This window comes from Bubalus bubalis, chromosome 1 (genome assembly GCF_019923935.1).
Source record: "Bubalus bubalis isolate 160015118507 breed Murrah chromosome 1, NDDB_SH_1, whole genome shotgun sequence".
Classification (NCBI taxonomy): domain Eukaryota; kingdom Metazoa; phylum Chordata; class Mammalia; order Artiodactyla; family Bovidae; genus Bubalus; species Bubalus bubalis.
The window spans coordinates 101,462,377-101,478,935 of NC_059157.1; positions in this window are offsets into that span (position 1 = coordinate 101,462,377).

The window sequence follows — 16,559 nt, forward strand, 5'->3', positions numbered from 1 at the left end:
ATTTTCCACAGTTTGTTGTGATCAAAAAGTTCTAGTTATATGCAATATCTGTCACCTCTAGCTGTGAGGTATAAGGATAAATGCCTGAGTTTCAGATGTTGTGAATATTTATGGAAAACAGCAGCACCTCCATGAATTATAGGTCGGCCGGGCCCTGTCCTCTAAGGACTCTCATTCTAGAGCTGTGTTGTTTACAGTTGCCACTTGCATACAATTTATACAGGAAGCATATCATTTACTGAGTGCACGCACACACACAAACACACATACACACACGCACACACAGGTCATTTAGACCCAAGGAGATAGACTGCTGCTGCTGCTGCTGCTGCTGCTGCTAAGTCACTTCAGTCGTGTCTGACTCTGTGCGACCCCATAGACGGCAGCCCATCAGTCTCCCCCGTCCCTGGGATTCTCCAGGCAAGAACACTGGAGTGGGTTGCTATTTCCTTCTCCCATGCATGAAAGTGAAAAGTGAAAGTGAAGTCGCTCAGTCATGTCCAACTCTTCGCAACCCCATGGACTGTAGCCTACCAGGCTCCTCCACCTATGGGATTTTCCAGGCAAAAGTACTGGAGTGGGTTGCCATTGCCTTCTCCAAGGAGATAGACTAATGGACTTGAAATTATTACTAGATTATGACTGTGATCCCAAACAATCTTCAACAAACAAAAACCTGCTTTCTGAGATGTTTCAATGTTTTACTCCATCTAGAGGTAGGAGACTAAACAGTTCCCTTCTTGAGGTTTTTCCCAGCATTACTATTTAAAGATTTTATAATCAGATTCCCTGTGGCCCAGCAGGACCCCTGATATCATGGCCTGAACCGGTTGTATTTATTATTGTGGTACAGGATTGAACTGTAAAGTTCATTGGAGGAGACCGCAGGGGAGAACCCCTTGGGAATCCAGAACATCAGATTTGCCACACTGGCTTAGAACTGTGGCCTATCCTGCTACAAATATGTCTGACAGCCATGAATAAATGTCTTATGTGTCTCCTCCAGAGGTTAGGAATGTATTTCAAGCATTCGTAATGTCCCTTAATAACTCACAGTGGGTTTATAAAGACAAGAGTTCCATTGATTCCCAAATGCATGGACACCGTTGTTTTAGCTTTCATTATTCTTGCCAATAATGACCAGCTTTTCTGTTTCTTTTTTTTTTTTTTTTTCTTTAATCCACCCTAACTCATTGATCAGGCTAAATTAAATTCCTCTCAGAAGTCATGTTGCTGGCTCCATGTCCATCATATTTTAGCTACAGGCAGCAGCATTTTGTCCTAAATGCCTTAGTTTGCACTTACCCACACTGTGGCTTATTAATGCCTCTGTTTTTTCATGTGGTCTTATGAGAACTTATTGCTATAGTCCCTTCAACTGAGCATTTCAATACCCGGAAGAACATTTGTCATCTCAGGTTTCACTATGTACTTGAAATTCCAAGTTCTTTGTAGAAAAATGTTAAGTAGGTGGTGTTGTTACTGGATCCCTGGATTATTCCACTTGTCCATCCAGAAAAGTTCCTGTTTATCCTTTACCTTCTGTTTCTATTTTTAAGCCAAAGCTTTAAGACATTACATCTGCTCCAGCCTATTCATTCTCCATGTGGTCTTAGCCTCTTAACTTCGTTACTTCTCACTTTCATCCCTAGTAAAAAATTAGTAGTCTCCACCTCACAGGAGTTTTATGAAGCGCAGGGAGAATAAGATGCTTAAGGGTTGTCTTCAAGAGAGCTCCTACTTTTAAAGTGATTTTGTAAAAGCCCCTTGGTTTAGAAATGAGAAACTCTATAGCTATTATTTTTTCCTATCCTTGTTTTGCTATTTATATGTCTGAAAAGTGATCTCTGTCTGAATAGAGTCTGTACCCCAGTTTTAACTTTCTTCTCATTAACCCGTTTCACACTGAAATTGTCCTCTCTACCTTGTCCAGCCTGTGAACTTTTTACCTACAGAGCCAGAACTAGTTCTCCCACAATAAATCCCACATCACTTACTTCCATTATTGAACAAATTAATGTCGTCCAGAAAGAGAATCTGGCTGAACAGCACCTGGGTAGTGAGAATCTTGACCAAAAAAAAAAAAAAAAAAAGAAAAGCTTTTTTCAAATGTCTTATGCTATATATATATATATATATATAAATGCATAGTGAATAATCTGGAGAGTCCTCAAGTAGAAATGTGTTTTTGTGTAGCTCAATTCAGAAAAGTTTTCAAAAGAAATGTTTTACTAACCTGTTCTTTTTTTTAAGTGAAAATTAGTTTCTAATCATTTGAACTGTCTCAATTTTTCAGTATGGGAAGAGATTAATAGTATACAGAAAATACCCAAGTTATATTTTAACTGTTAAAACTGAAGGGGTTGCATAATAATATAGTGAGGTAAGGAGGAGGATTCTAGCTCAAATGTATCGAGATATAGAAATACAGAGATTAGCTTTGGTTTTGAAATTGTATTATAAATAGTAGATGTTAATGTGGTTGTTTATAGATACTCTTTATTTTTAAGTTACCAGAAATTGTCTTTTATTTTTGCAGTTTTGAACTATGTGGTTCTTGATATGTTTTGAATAAAGTTTTTATCGACCAAACTTTTTCATTTTCATTATTGATAAAGTATGATTAAAATATATATAAAGATTAATAACCTAATTACATGAGTATAAAATTCAAGATTTAAAGAACATCTTTCATAGAAGTAGTAAATTTCTATACTGAAGTCCTTTTTTAAAAATGATTTTAATAGTAACAGGAGTACTTTTATACTTCAAGCAATATTGTAAATATTTTTTAAAACGTGACAAGTTACATATTATTGTAATTGCTTGTGAAAATTACTTAATACTTTTTAAATGAAACTGAATTTATTCCATTTAAAAACTGTTCTTCATTCTTGAGTAGTCTTTAGGTGTTAAAATGTCCCTTCTTTTATGAAATGGTATTAGTGCTAGATGATAAATTTTAATATGTTCTTATATTTTTTAAGTTGGCATTCCTGAATTTTTTTTAGGGATGGATGCTTTACTGATCTGTTAACTCTCAAAATAGGAACCACTTTAAAAGAAACATTTTATGGAGATACCATAATTTTCATACTCTTAAATTCTAAAAGTCAATGCTGTTTAGTTATTCAGAGAATTTTGTAATCATCACCAAAGTCAATTTTAGACTATTTTCATTGCCCCAGAAAGAAGCCCACTCCTATTTGCTCCTTGCCTCAGTCCCCCTTCCCCTTCCCAGCCCCTGGCAACACCAGTCTACTTTCTATCTCTGTGAATTGGCCTATTGTGGACATCACATGTAAATAGAATCACATAATATGTAGCCTTCTTTCACTTGGCATAATGTGTTCAAGGTTCAACCATGCTTACAGCATTTATCATTCATTTCTTTTTATTGCTGAATAATATTCCATTGTATAGATATTCCACATTTATCCATTCCTCAGTTGAGGAATATTTGGGTTGTTCCTACTTTCTGGAAAGAATTATGTATTATTCATGTACAAGCCTTTGTGTGAACATATGTGTTTATTTTTCTTCCATATATACCCAGGAGTGGAATTGCTAGATCATGTGGGAACTCAGACTGAACCTTTTGAGGAACTGCCAGACTGTTTGCCAAAGCTGCGGCACCATTTTACATTCCTACCAACGGTGTTTGAGGGTTTCAGTTTCTCCCCATTCTTACCAATGCTTGTTGTTATCTGCTCTTTTTAATTGTAACCATCCTAGTAGATATGAAGTGCTGTCTCACTGTTTTATAATTTCCCTGACTGCCGATGATGTGTTTTTTTGTCGTTTTGTTTTCTACCGTCCTTTAAAAATGTAAAATCATTCTTAGCTCATGGGTCATATTGCAGGCTGGTTTTGACCCATAGTTAGCTAACCTCTGACCTAGAGGATAAAGAAAGATCATTAAACCAATATTATAAATACACTGTGTATGTTCAGCAATGTAGAGGAAAGCATGAGCCATTGTGCCAAAGAAAATGAAATACTTAGGTATAAATTAAACAAAATCTATATAGGGTCTTAGTGATGAAAATTATAAAATGCTGATGAAAGACATCAAAGAAAACCTAAATAAATAGAGAAACTTACCATGCTCATTTATTGGAAACCTCAGCTGGGAAGGGACATACACAGTTGGCACCTGCAAGCTGGTGCCACCTGGCTAGTACAGTGTGGACATAGACCATCTCTTACTGCACATATGACATAGAGTCATCAGAAACTAGAGCTACCATCTTCCTGACTGTCATTGGTCTTCACCTCCACGCCTGTCTGTCCTGCCATTATATTGTTAGACTCCCAAATAGCCTATGGCTCTTTCTCAGCCTTCATTCTCTGAAATCATGGCCATATTGCTACAAGACAGATAACTACGTACCCTCACACTTCCCAGAAGGTCAAAACAGTGTTGGAATGAAGTCAGAACAACCAAGGTGAACATGTTATATCTTAGTTGGGTGTTGAATGGGTAGGAAATAGCCAGTGAACAAAAGAGCAGACATACTCTACACAAATAGTTGGTTTGGAGAAGAATTCAAATTAGGAGTCAAAAAAATTGGGTATGATGATTGTTCAATGTTTAGATAACAGAATCATGAACTCTTGCAACCAGATATTTTTGCCTCTGAATTTCTTCTCCCCAGAGGTTCTGGGAAAAGCCTTGAGATTTATGCTTTCACCAAGAAGTAAAACATACGGGGGGAAAAAAAAAAAAATCCCTTCTACAACCTGAAATTGCTGCAAAAAAGCTCTAGAAAAATTAGATGGAAAGTCATCCAGAAAATAATTAATTCATATCTCAAACTTCAGCCCTTGAAATTCTAGTCTAATATGTGTGTGTCTGTGTATGTGTGTGCATGCACATGCTCAGTCATGTTTGACTTTTTGAGGCCCTATGGACTGGCCGGCTAGGCTCCTCTGCCCGTGGAATTTTCCAGGCAAGAATACTGGAGTGGTGTGCCATTTTCTCCTCCAGGGGATCTTCCCAACTCAGGGATCTACCTCGCATCTCTTACATTTGCATTCAGATTCTTTACCACCAGCGCTACCTGGGTTTCCAGGTTGGCTTTAGTTCATGAATCGTGATTAAGAACATCCCAACCTTTTTGTCCACAATCTGCCTCTCTGCTTCTAAACACTTCTCCTCCTACTTACTGATGGTAAAGCCCAGAGGTGCAGTGTGGGATTGATGCTTTTGACCTGCATTTCTCAGCTCAAGCAAACCAAAAAGCTGCTTTGCTGGGCAGAAGAATGTTACCTTGCTCAGTGCAGCAGATGGGCAGAACTGTTCAATTGCTCAGAGCTCACAGTTGCTAATTCCCTAAAATTTGGATTTTCTAAGTAGAAATGTGCAGGGCATAGAGACTTAAGCTGTGACTTCTCTATAAACTCTCCCATTGTTGTATTGGCTAAAGAGGAAACAAAGCCTTTTCTTAAATGTATAGCACATGCCGACTTTCTGGGTTTTCAGGCATAGCCCTGCTTTCAAAGTTGGTCTTGATTTACCTGTGTTCTGTTAACTCAGAGGTTCTCAAACTTCAGCTTGCATTAGAATCACCCAGAGAATTAGTTAAAACTCAGATTTCTGGGTCCCGCCTGCAGAGTTTCTGATTCAGTCGGTCAGGGAAGAGACCTGAGGAATTGCATTTCTAAGAGGTTCCCAGGACATGCTGCCACTGGTGGTCCTGTAAGACCATAACACTCTGCAGGCCCCCTTGGCTGCTACTCTTAGCTGGCTGTTCATTAGGATAACTTCATCCACCTGGCTTGCTAGGCATTTGCACACTTGGCCTTATCATGTGGGATTCTCACACAATGATGAGGGTGAAAGAGGAGAGTGAAAAAGGTGCTTGAAACTCAACATTCAAAAAACTGAGATCATGACATCCGGTCCCATCACTTTATGGAAAATAGAAGGGGAAAAAGTGGAAGTAGTGACAGCTTTCATTTTCTTGGGCTCCCAAATCACTGTGGATGGTGACTGTAGCAAAATTAAAAGATGCTTGCTCCTTGGAAAGTTATAACAAACCAAACAGCATATTAAATAGCAGAGACATCACTTTCCCGACAAAGGTCTTATAGTAAAAGCTTTGGTTTTTCCAGTAGTCATGTACACGTGTGAGGGTTGGGCCATAAAGAAGGCCAAGTGCCAAAGAACAGATGCCTTCAGACTGTGGTGCTGGAGGAGAGTCTTGAGAGTCCCTTAGACAGCAAGGAAATCAACCCTGAATATTCATTGGAAAGACTGATGCCAAAGCTCCAATACTTTGGCCACCTGATGCAGAAAGCCAAATCATTAGAAAAGACCCTTATGTTGGGAAAGATTGAAGAGGAGAAGGGGGCAGCAGAGGATGAGATGAAGAGATAACATCAACAACTCAATGGACATGAATTTGAGCGAACTTCGGGACACAGTGGAGGACAAAGGAGCCTGACGTGCTGCAATCCATATGGTCACAGAGCTGGATGTGACTTAATGACTGAACAACAACAAGAGAAAGTGGGATTTTATCGTGGGGAAGGGTACTCTCCTACTCCATTTGTGGTACTTTCATCATTGCTGAGCACTGGTGATGCGGAAGCTCCTCGTTACGATATTCCTGGCAGATAATGAGGCCATGCCTCATTAGCATCACCTTGATACATGGTATTGCCTTTTTAGTTAGTTTTCAGGCCTCACATAATATAGAATTATGTCGTGTTTGATATGTCCATACCCCTAAGCCCTTTAATTCTTTGCTCCTCTGTATTCCAGGACATTCTGGCATTCCAACTTCACTTAGTAGATGGACCATTGCTTTTTCATGCTTCTAGGTACCATGCTAGACATCATCTCCTAGGGTTCTTGACAGGTTGTAAATCCTGTATCTTTGAAGTATGCTCCCACATCAATAAACTCTCCCTCATCTGATCTTATGTTCTAGCCCTGCTCAGTCACACAGCCTCAGAACCCAGTCCAACTGGTACTGCCTTGCATCTGCCAGTGGATGTTGGCTAGGCATTGCAGCTTCTTTGGAGTGAAGTCCCTTTATTCCTTATCAGGCCCAGCATTTCCCAGAGTGATTATGCTGTGACTTAATCCTACTTAGAAGCCTAGTAGCCAGGAGGAGAGGTGTGGGTAGATCTTGAATAGGGCATATGCTATCTTGAAGGTGGCAGTGGCGTCTATATTGATTCCAAGCAAGAGGGAAGTGCTAGCAGAGAATTCAGGGGAGTTGCAAAGAGTCAGACGTGACTAAGCCACTAAGCACAGCAGCACAGAGGACAAAGATTAGTCCCGATTTGCCCAGGACTGTTGAACTTTTAGCACAGAAAGTCCCACCGCCCAGGAAACCACTCAGTCACTGAAAATCAGGACAGTTGGTCATCCCAGGATTCTGGAGATTCAACATTTTCAGGGGACTCTTCGCAGATATTCCCATCCCAAGTGTCAGCGTCTCCTTTCCCCCAACTAGTAACAGGTCTGCTTGGTGAGGTGTTTAACCGTTTCTGGAGATCAGCACTAGGTCTACTCCTGAGTTTGGCCTCAGCTGCAGAATATGCAAGCCTATTAACTTAAGGGAGATCCTCTGATTTTTATATTTGACTTTTTTATGGCCTAATAATTGCCTGCAGCTTTTCATTATGCTTTGTGTATCAGTGAAAGTATTAGCTTCTCAGTCATGTACAACTCTTCCCAACCCCATGGACTGTAGCCCACCAGGTTCCTCTGTCCATGGAGTTCTCCAGGCAAGAATGCTAGAGTGGGTTGCCACTCACTTTTCCAGGGGGTCTTCCCAACCCAGAGATCGAACCCAGGTCTCCTACATTGTAGACAGATTCTTTACCATCTGAACCACCAGGGACGAGCTGGTGCATATCAGTGGCACTTAGCAAAATTCACACAATCCCATTGTCCTTATAATTCCTACATGTTCCTTAGGACTGTCCCCTTGGGCCAGAGGGCGCCCGTGTTCCCTCCATCATCAGCTGGGTTCTCATTGCCTGTCATGTGACTAGGGATTTGGCCCCCAAATCCCGTGTTATTGATGTACTTTGTAGGACCACTCCTGGATGCACTGTTGTAGGCTGGCTTCTCTGGAAGCAGATGATGAGACAGGATTTGAGTGTGCAGGCATTTTTTTTTCTTTGTTTTTGTTTTTGTTTTGTTTTTTTTTTGAGACAAACACCTGTGGAAGGTAAGGGGCTGAAGCAAAATAGGGCAGAAAGACATTAGAACTGTGAGGAAGGTCTGTGAAGCATCGATCCATCCACAGGGAGGTTTGTAGCAGGCATGTCCCACGTTGAGCTGAAATGGCTCCTGTCCATGCCCTGCCCCCCTCATTGGATGCAGGCTGCCCAGAAAAGGCATGTTCTTGGGTGCGGAGGCCCTTTGCAACAGGATCAAGCCAGGAGCTGAAAGCTGGGGCAAGTCCTTTTCTGAAAGGGGATGTGGGCAGTGCCTTTCCACTGACCACACCAAGAGAGAAACTGAAGTAAGCTGATTACTTTCATTAGATTGGTTACTGTTAATTTATTCTTGGACTAGGGAGGCTTTGTAAGTGGCAAGATAATGTTTAATTATCATACTTTCTCTCTATATTCTGCCCCTATCTCCTTCCCCTTTCAAGGGAGTACTTTCTTCATCTCAAGGGAGGTTTTATTCTTTTCTGTGTTTTTTCCCAGAAGCCTAAACCCATTGTTCTGAGAACAGAGTTTGAAGAGAAAGGCAATTTCTCTCAAACTAAAAAAAGATGCTCTAGGATGGTCGGTGTCAAGAGATACAGAGTTTCGGGTATTTCTGTGTATTTAGAAGAGCCTCAGAGAAGGCAGTGGCAACCCATTCCAGTACTCTTGCCTGGCAAATCCCATGGATGGAGGAGCCTGGTAGGCTGCAGTCCATGGGGTTGTTTAGAGTTGGACACGACTGAGCAATTTCACTTTCACTTTTCACTTTCATACATTGGAGAAGGAAATGGCAACCCACTCCATTGTTCTTGATCCCAGGGACGGGGGAGCCTGGTAGACTGCCATCTATGGGGTTGCACAGAGTCGGACACGACTGAAGCGACTTAGCAGCAGCAGCAGAGGGAACAATTCCCCAGTAAATATGGGCGGTGAGACTCTTCATTGTCCTAGTCTCAGCTGAGAAGAGCAGTAGGGTGGTGAACCTGAAGAGACACCACCCCTCCTCACCACTGTGTCAGACCCCAGGACTTTGAAATAATCTTGAAACAAATAAGAGAAGAATGTTACAAAAATAGCTTTGAATTTCCAGTCTCACCTGTTGGGGTAGAAACATGGTTTTAGAAAAAGCTGACTAGAAGAAAAGAAAGAGGTGTGATATTGATGTAGTCTTGTGTATAAAGACTGATTCTTACCTGCTTCACTCATATGAAAGACCATCATGTCAGTCTCTCCGTTCCCCAACACTGTTAATTACTAATGTCCTTTCAGCCTCCCAGTTCCTTCCACACACACTTTCTATGTCCTTAATCATCTGGACCACATATTACCAGATGGATGCAGAGATGTTGAGCACTTTTGCAAAACCTTGCTCCAGCTCCTCTTGTCCATCTCTGAATAGGAGCAGGCCCATCCTGTCCTCCACCCCAACTCCACTGGTTTGTTCATTTTTTAAGATCATTTGAGTATAGTTGGTGTGCAGTGTTGTGTTAGTTTCTTCTGTACACCAACAGTTTCTGTACACAGTTTCTTCTGTGCATCAGCGATATGTATGCATATATGTCCCCCCTCTTGAGCCTTCTCCCACCCCACCATCCCATCCTTCTGGGTCATCACAGAGCACTGAGCTGAGCTCCCCGTGTTATACAGCAGCTTCCCACTAGCTATCTGTTTTACACATTCTTGTTGTTCCGTCGCTCAATTATGTCCGACTCTGCAACCCCATGGACTGCAGCACACCATGTTACCCTGTCCTTCACTATCTCTCAGAGTTCGCTCAAACTCATGTTCATTGAATCAGTGTTGTCATCCAACCATCTTATCCTGTGCTGTCCCCTTCTCCTGCCTTCGATCTTTCCCAGCATCAGGGTCTTTTCCAATGAGCCGGCTCTTTGCACATAGCAGTGTATGTCTGTCAATGCTCTTCTCCCAGTTCATTCCAACCTCGTCCCCTGCACCACAGTAACACGTCTGTTCTCTTTGTCTGTGTCTCTATTCCTGCCATTGGTTTATTCTTGCATTGATCTCAACTCAACTCTAGTCCTACCAGTATTTCTTTATAACAGCACTTTAGCAAAAACTTGACTCCACCCATTTCTTGTTTTATCCTCAATTTTTTTTCACTCTCACGTTCCCATCCTGTCCTTTGTATCACTCATCTCATATCTTTATTTTTATTCCTTATTTTCAGTTTCCTCATATCTGAGGTTCTTTGAAATTTCTAATTGTAAAACAGTAAATTATATTTGTCATAAGAAACCTCAAAAGACTCTTTTTATAATAAACTTTTAAAGTAAATAGAACATACTAATACTGATTTCTAACCAGTATTAAACTGGATTTTATTTTCGGTAATATCAAGGAGAATTAAAGATAGAAGAGGGGAAGTACATGTTTGAAAACCTCATCAGGAATATCCTGGAAAGAAAAGGTTGAGATTTTTTCATATAGCAGGTCACTTGTGAAGTGAAGTGTGAAAGTCGCTCAGTCATGTCTGACTTTTTGCCACCCCATGAACTGTAGCCCCCCAGGCTCCTTTGTCCATGGGGATTCTCCAGGCAAGGATACTGGAGTGGGTTTCCATGCCTTCCTCCAGGGGATCTTCCCAACACAGGGATCGAACTGAGGTCTCCCGCATTGCAGGTGGATTCTTTACCAACTAACTCACCAGGGAAGCCAAAGAATACTGGAGTGGGTACCCTGTCCCTTCTCCAGATTGTCTTCCCAACCCAGGAATCAAACTGGGTTCTCTTGCATTGCAGATGGATTTTTACCAACTGAGCTACTGGGGAAGTCCTAGCAGTACACTTAATGGGTCTCAGTTAGTTGTATATCATGCTTCAAAGATGATTCCCTTCTATAAAGTGTGCAGCCTTCTGCACATTTCATAGAAGGGAACATTCCATTCCCTTCTATAAAACCCAGCCTCATGTTTCAGACAGGGCTGATAAGGAGAGTTAAGAGCAGGGTTTCTGGGGAGAGGGTGTGCATTCCTTGTTTCCTCCTTGGCTCTGACACCTTTGTACAGCTCCCCATAGTTATCACCAAATTCTCCATCTTGGAGCTCTCAGCCATTTTACTCTCAACCCTTCTCAGCTTTCTGTGACATTTATTTATTCATTCATCCATTTATCTGATATGTGTGATTGAGTGCCTACCAAGGTCTGCTGCAGATACTGAGACTATGGCAATGGACAAAACAAACATGGGTGGAGAGGATAAGAGAGACAGGAAACAGTTTAATAAGTTGTATGTTAGAAAGTGATGCATATGAATAAAAAACAAAGTAGGGAAAGGAGTTAGAAAATGTTGGGGGCATAGGGTTTATAACTTTAGGTAGAATGTCCAGGGAACACCTCATTGAGAAGGTGATATTTAGGGGGAAGTGGGAAAGTCTAGGGGATATCATCTGGGGAAAGAACTATCCAGGCAGCGGGAGCAGCAGGTGCAAAGGCCCTGTGGCAGGAGTGTGGCCTACACATTTGAGGACTAGGAGTGAGTAAGTAGAAGATGAGATCTGAGAAGGAAAGGGAGGTAGGCACTGACTGAATCAGGTAATCAATCCTTTGTGGGGTATTATGAGGACTGTGCTTCTTGTGTGGTTTAGGAGTCATCAGAGAGTTCTCAACAGAGGAGTGATATACGTTGCTTATACATTAAAAGGATCACTCTGGCTGCCATGATGGAAATGTTCAAAGCAGCAGAGGACCCCTGTAGGGTGTCTAATTCAGAAAACAGTTCAAGCATTTAGCCGAGAGGCTGTGGTAGTTAGATCAGGGTTTGGGCAGGAAAAGTGATGTTCATGTTGTAGACATAACCTCCTAAACATCTGTCCTTGTTCTACAAGGCTGGACCTCTTACTTTCTTTTTTTTTTTTTAATATATAGTAAAATTTATTATTAACATACATTTCAGTTATATCTTAATTATCTTAATTTCAAATTGGTTAAAGGGTAGTTACAGAATAATGATAAGCTGAAGTGAGCTTTTATTTTCTAGTTGGATATGGTTTTCCTTCCTTCAGTCTGCCCTGCGCAATGCTACATAACTCTGGTCTTGTCACTTCTTGCTTTAGAAGTTGCTCAGTAGCCTCTCATTGCCCGGAGTAGTCTGCTCTCTGGCTGGATGGTCAGCCTTCCACAATCTGGCCCCAGGTAACCTTTCTTATCTCATCTGCCACTCCCTCTACATCCTGCACTGGTATAATAGTTGTCTCTGGGTGACTTTCTGGAGCTTTACACCTACTTCCATAATACTGTGTCTGTGTATGGTCTGACCAGGACACCCTTTTCACCATTTCTCAACCTGCAAAACTCCCATTCATCTCTAGCTTTCCTAGTTAACCCTCCTCCCTTTCCAGGGTGGAATTCATTCTTTCTTGGCCTCTTTTCTGTAAGTTTATTCTTCTCACATCACTTTCTTAACTCAAGAACACCGAAATAACTCCTTGTGTTTGACCAAATCATGTCCTCTGCTTTTTTTTTTTTTTTTTGAGGACTCTAACCCTTTGCAACTCGGCATTCTTCCTGTCTACTTGAGCACCTCCCACCTCCCAGCTGAGCGCTCTATTCTCATCAGCTTTTTTTTTTGCTTTTCTTTTTTTTTAATTTTATTTTTATTTATTTATTTTAATTGGAGGTTAATTACTTTACAATATTGTATTGATTTTGCCATCAGATCAGATCAGATCAGTCACTCAGTCATGTCCGACTCTTTGCAACCCCATGAATCGCAGCACACCAGGCCTCCCTGTCCAACACCTACTCCCAGAGTTCACTGAGACTCAAGTTCATTGAGTCAGTGATGCCATCCAGCCATCTCATCCTCTGTCATCCCCTTTTCCTCCTGCCCCCAATCCCTCCCAGCATCGGAGTCCTTTCCAATGAGTCAACTCTTCGCATGAGGTGGCCAAAGTACTGGAGTTTCAGCTTTAGCATTATTCCTTCCAAAGAAATCCCAGGGCTGATCTCCCTCAGAATGGACTAGTTGGATCTCCTTACAGTCCAAGGGACTCTCAAGAGTCTTCTCCAACACCACTGTTCAAAAGCATCAATTCCTCGGTGCTCAGCCTTCTTCACAGTCCAACTCTCACATCCATACATGACCACAGGAAAAACCATAGCCTTGACCAGACAGACCTTTTTGGCAAAGTAGTGTCTCTGCTTTTGAATATGCTATCTAGGTTGGTCATAACTTTCCTTCCAAGGAGTAAGCGTCTTTTAATTTCATGGCTGCAGTCACCATCTGCAGTGATTTTGGAGCCCAGAAAAATAAAGTCTGACACTGTTTCCACTGTTTCCCCATCTATTTCCCATGAAGTGATGGGACCGGATGCCATGATCTTCGTTTTCTGAATGTTGAGCTTTAAGCCAACTTTTTCACTCTCCACTTTCACTTCCATCAAGAGGCTTTTTAGTTCCTCTTCACTTTCTGCCATAAGGGTGGTGTCATCTGCATATCTGAGGTTATTGGTATTTCTCCCGGCAATCTTGATTCCAGCTTGTGTTTCTTCCAGTCCAGCGTTTCTCATGATGTACTCTGCATATAAGTTAAATAAGCAGGGTGACAATATACAGCCTTGACGTACTCCTTTTCCTATAACATCAACATGAATCTACCGCGGGTGTACACATGTTCCCCATCCTGAACCCCCCTCCCTCCTCCCTGCCCATACCATCCCTCTGGGTCGTCCCAGTGCACCAGCCCCAAGCAACCAGTATCATGGATCGAACTTGGACTGGTGATTCGTTTCATATATGATATTATACGTTTCAATGCCATTCTCCCAAATCATCCCACCCTCTCCCTCTCCCACAGAGTCCAAAAGACTGTTCTATACATCTGTGTCTCTTTTGCTGTCTCACATACAGGGTTATCATTACCATCTTTCTAAATTCCATATATATGTGTTAGTATACTGTATTGGTGTTTTTCTTTCTGGCTTACTTCACTCTGTATAATAGGCTCCACCTCATTAGAACTGATTCAAATGTATTCTTTTTAATGGCTGAGTAATACTCCATTGTGTATATGTACTACAGCTTTCTTATCCATTCGTCTGCTGATGGACATCTAGGTTGCTTCCATGTCCTGGCTATTATAAACAGTGCTGTGATGAACATTGGGGTACATGTGTCTCTTTCAATTCTGGTTTCCTCAGTGTGTATGCCCAGCAGTGGGATTGTTGGGTCATAAGGCAGTTCTATTTCCAGTTTTTTAAGGAATCTCCACACTGTTCTTCATAGTGGCTATACTAGTTTGCATTCCCACCAACAGTGTAAGAGGGTTCCCTTTTCTCCACATCCTCTCCAGCATTTATTGCTTGTAGACTTTTGGATCACAGCCATTCTGACTGGCGTGAAATGGTACCTCATTGTGGTTTTGATTTGCATTTCTCTGATAATGAGTGATGTTGAGCCATCTGTATGTCTTCTTTGGAGAAATGTCTATTTAGTTCTTTGGCCCATTTTTTGATTGGGTCGTTTATTTTTCTGGAATTGAGCAGATGGAGTTGCTTGTATATTTTTGAGATTAGTTGTTTGTCAGTTGCTTCATTTGCTATTATTTTCTCCCATTCTGAAGGCTGTCTTTTTCAACTTGCTTATAGTTTCCTTTGTTGTGCAGAAGCTTTTAAGTTTAATTAGGTCCCACTTGTTTATTTTTGCTTTTATTTCCAATATTCTGAGAGGTGGGTCATTGTTCTCCCATCACACACCACCCGCTGTTCGAACCTCTGCAAGGGGAGCCCACACCCTTTTCTTTGCCTAGATCCTTCCCTCCCCTCCTTTTAAAGCCCATTTCAGGTGCCCTCTTCTGCATGTCTTCCCTGACATGAAGGGAAGTCATTCATGAAGGACTGTCATGTCAGGGACAGTCCACGTGAGCAGCTGTGTCCCTGGGCCTGACCATCAGAGCCTGCACCTCCCATGCTGTCAAGTTAGCTTACACCACTCTGCACTATTTTCCCATTTGGTTTGGGTGCTTCCAGGAGTTCATAAGCTCTATAAAGGCAGGGACTTGATGTAACTTTTTGGGTTTTTTTTATGCTTTCTCCACCCCCTCCAACACCTATGAGGCATGTAATATGTCTTGGGCAGATATTTACTGGATTGAACAAAATGTAACCTACACTCTTCAAAACTAGGGTAGCTCTTTCATAAAAGTCTTTCATAGTGATCTGGCAAACTGTCTTTATGTTTTTAACACATAAAGACATGTGGGAAATCACGGTGATGCTGACCACCACCTACATTCCTTCCCTCTGTTCCTAACTACTTTATCCTAAGGTGTATTTCCTGGAGTGGTGACTCACTCACTCGAATGTCTGCCTCCCAACACAGTACTGGGGATTTCTCACAGACCTCTTTTCTAATACCCATCTCCACCAGCCTGCTTACAGGGCACTCTCCCAATAGGCTGCTTCCCCTCCATCTTTTCTCCAGTCTCCTGACCCCTTCCCACTCTGCCTACCCTTTCCCTCCATTGTGAGGATTATTTGCAGACATCACTTCAAGGGTGAATCTCATCAGAACCTGCTGAGCAGCATATTTATACGGTCACCAGATTTTTCTTACCAACTGTGGATGTTTTTGCAAACTCCCTATTACCTCCTAATTGAAACGGCCGCTTGGTTCCATTTCTCTTGTTAAAGACAGATTAAGAAAATCAGTTCAATACCTTGACCATTTCAAAGTCATCATTAATCTCATGCTCTTGATTTACAAGCTGGCTTTAAACAAATGCATGCCTACAAATCCTTCTGCTTTTTAGCCCCTCTCACTAGTGTCACAGCACATTTCATTTTGGTTGCTACTTCATTCCATTTAGCCTACTTTAACAGTTGTGGTTTTTGTTCATTCCCCACCAGGCCTCTACAAATACATTTTTTTCCCCGTTCATCCATAAATCTCTTGCAATTTATCATTTGAAGCATCCAGTCGTTCATGAACATGCATGGTGAGAACAAAATGTAATATTCATTGGGGGGTGTCCTCAAGGGCTCTCTGCTTGTTTTTTCTGATGACATCCCTGGCCCTGTGCCATCTCAGCCTGCCAGTCCCCATAGCCAAGACCTCACAGCCCCATCCAGAGGCAAAGTCTGGCCTCAGTCCTAGGCGTCACCACAAGAATGCATGGAGTCTCTTGAGGATCTCCATGCCCAGCTCAGTCCTTACTCATGAGCTCTAGAAACCTGGCCTCTTGTCTTGATGTCTAGGCTTAAAGATCTGACCTAACTTGTCCAGATCATCAGATCATCCAGGGTCACCTTACCTTTTCAGGTCCTTCCCCAAACCACACTTAAGGGCTGGGGTCTGTCTTTGCCTGTTGCGATACCTTTGTCTAGCCTTTTGTCTGGGCTGACAACATGTTTAGCTCTCCAT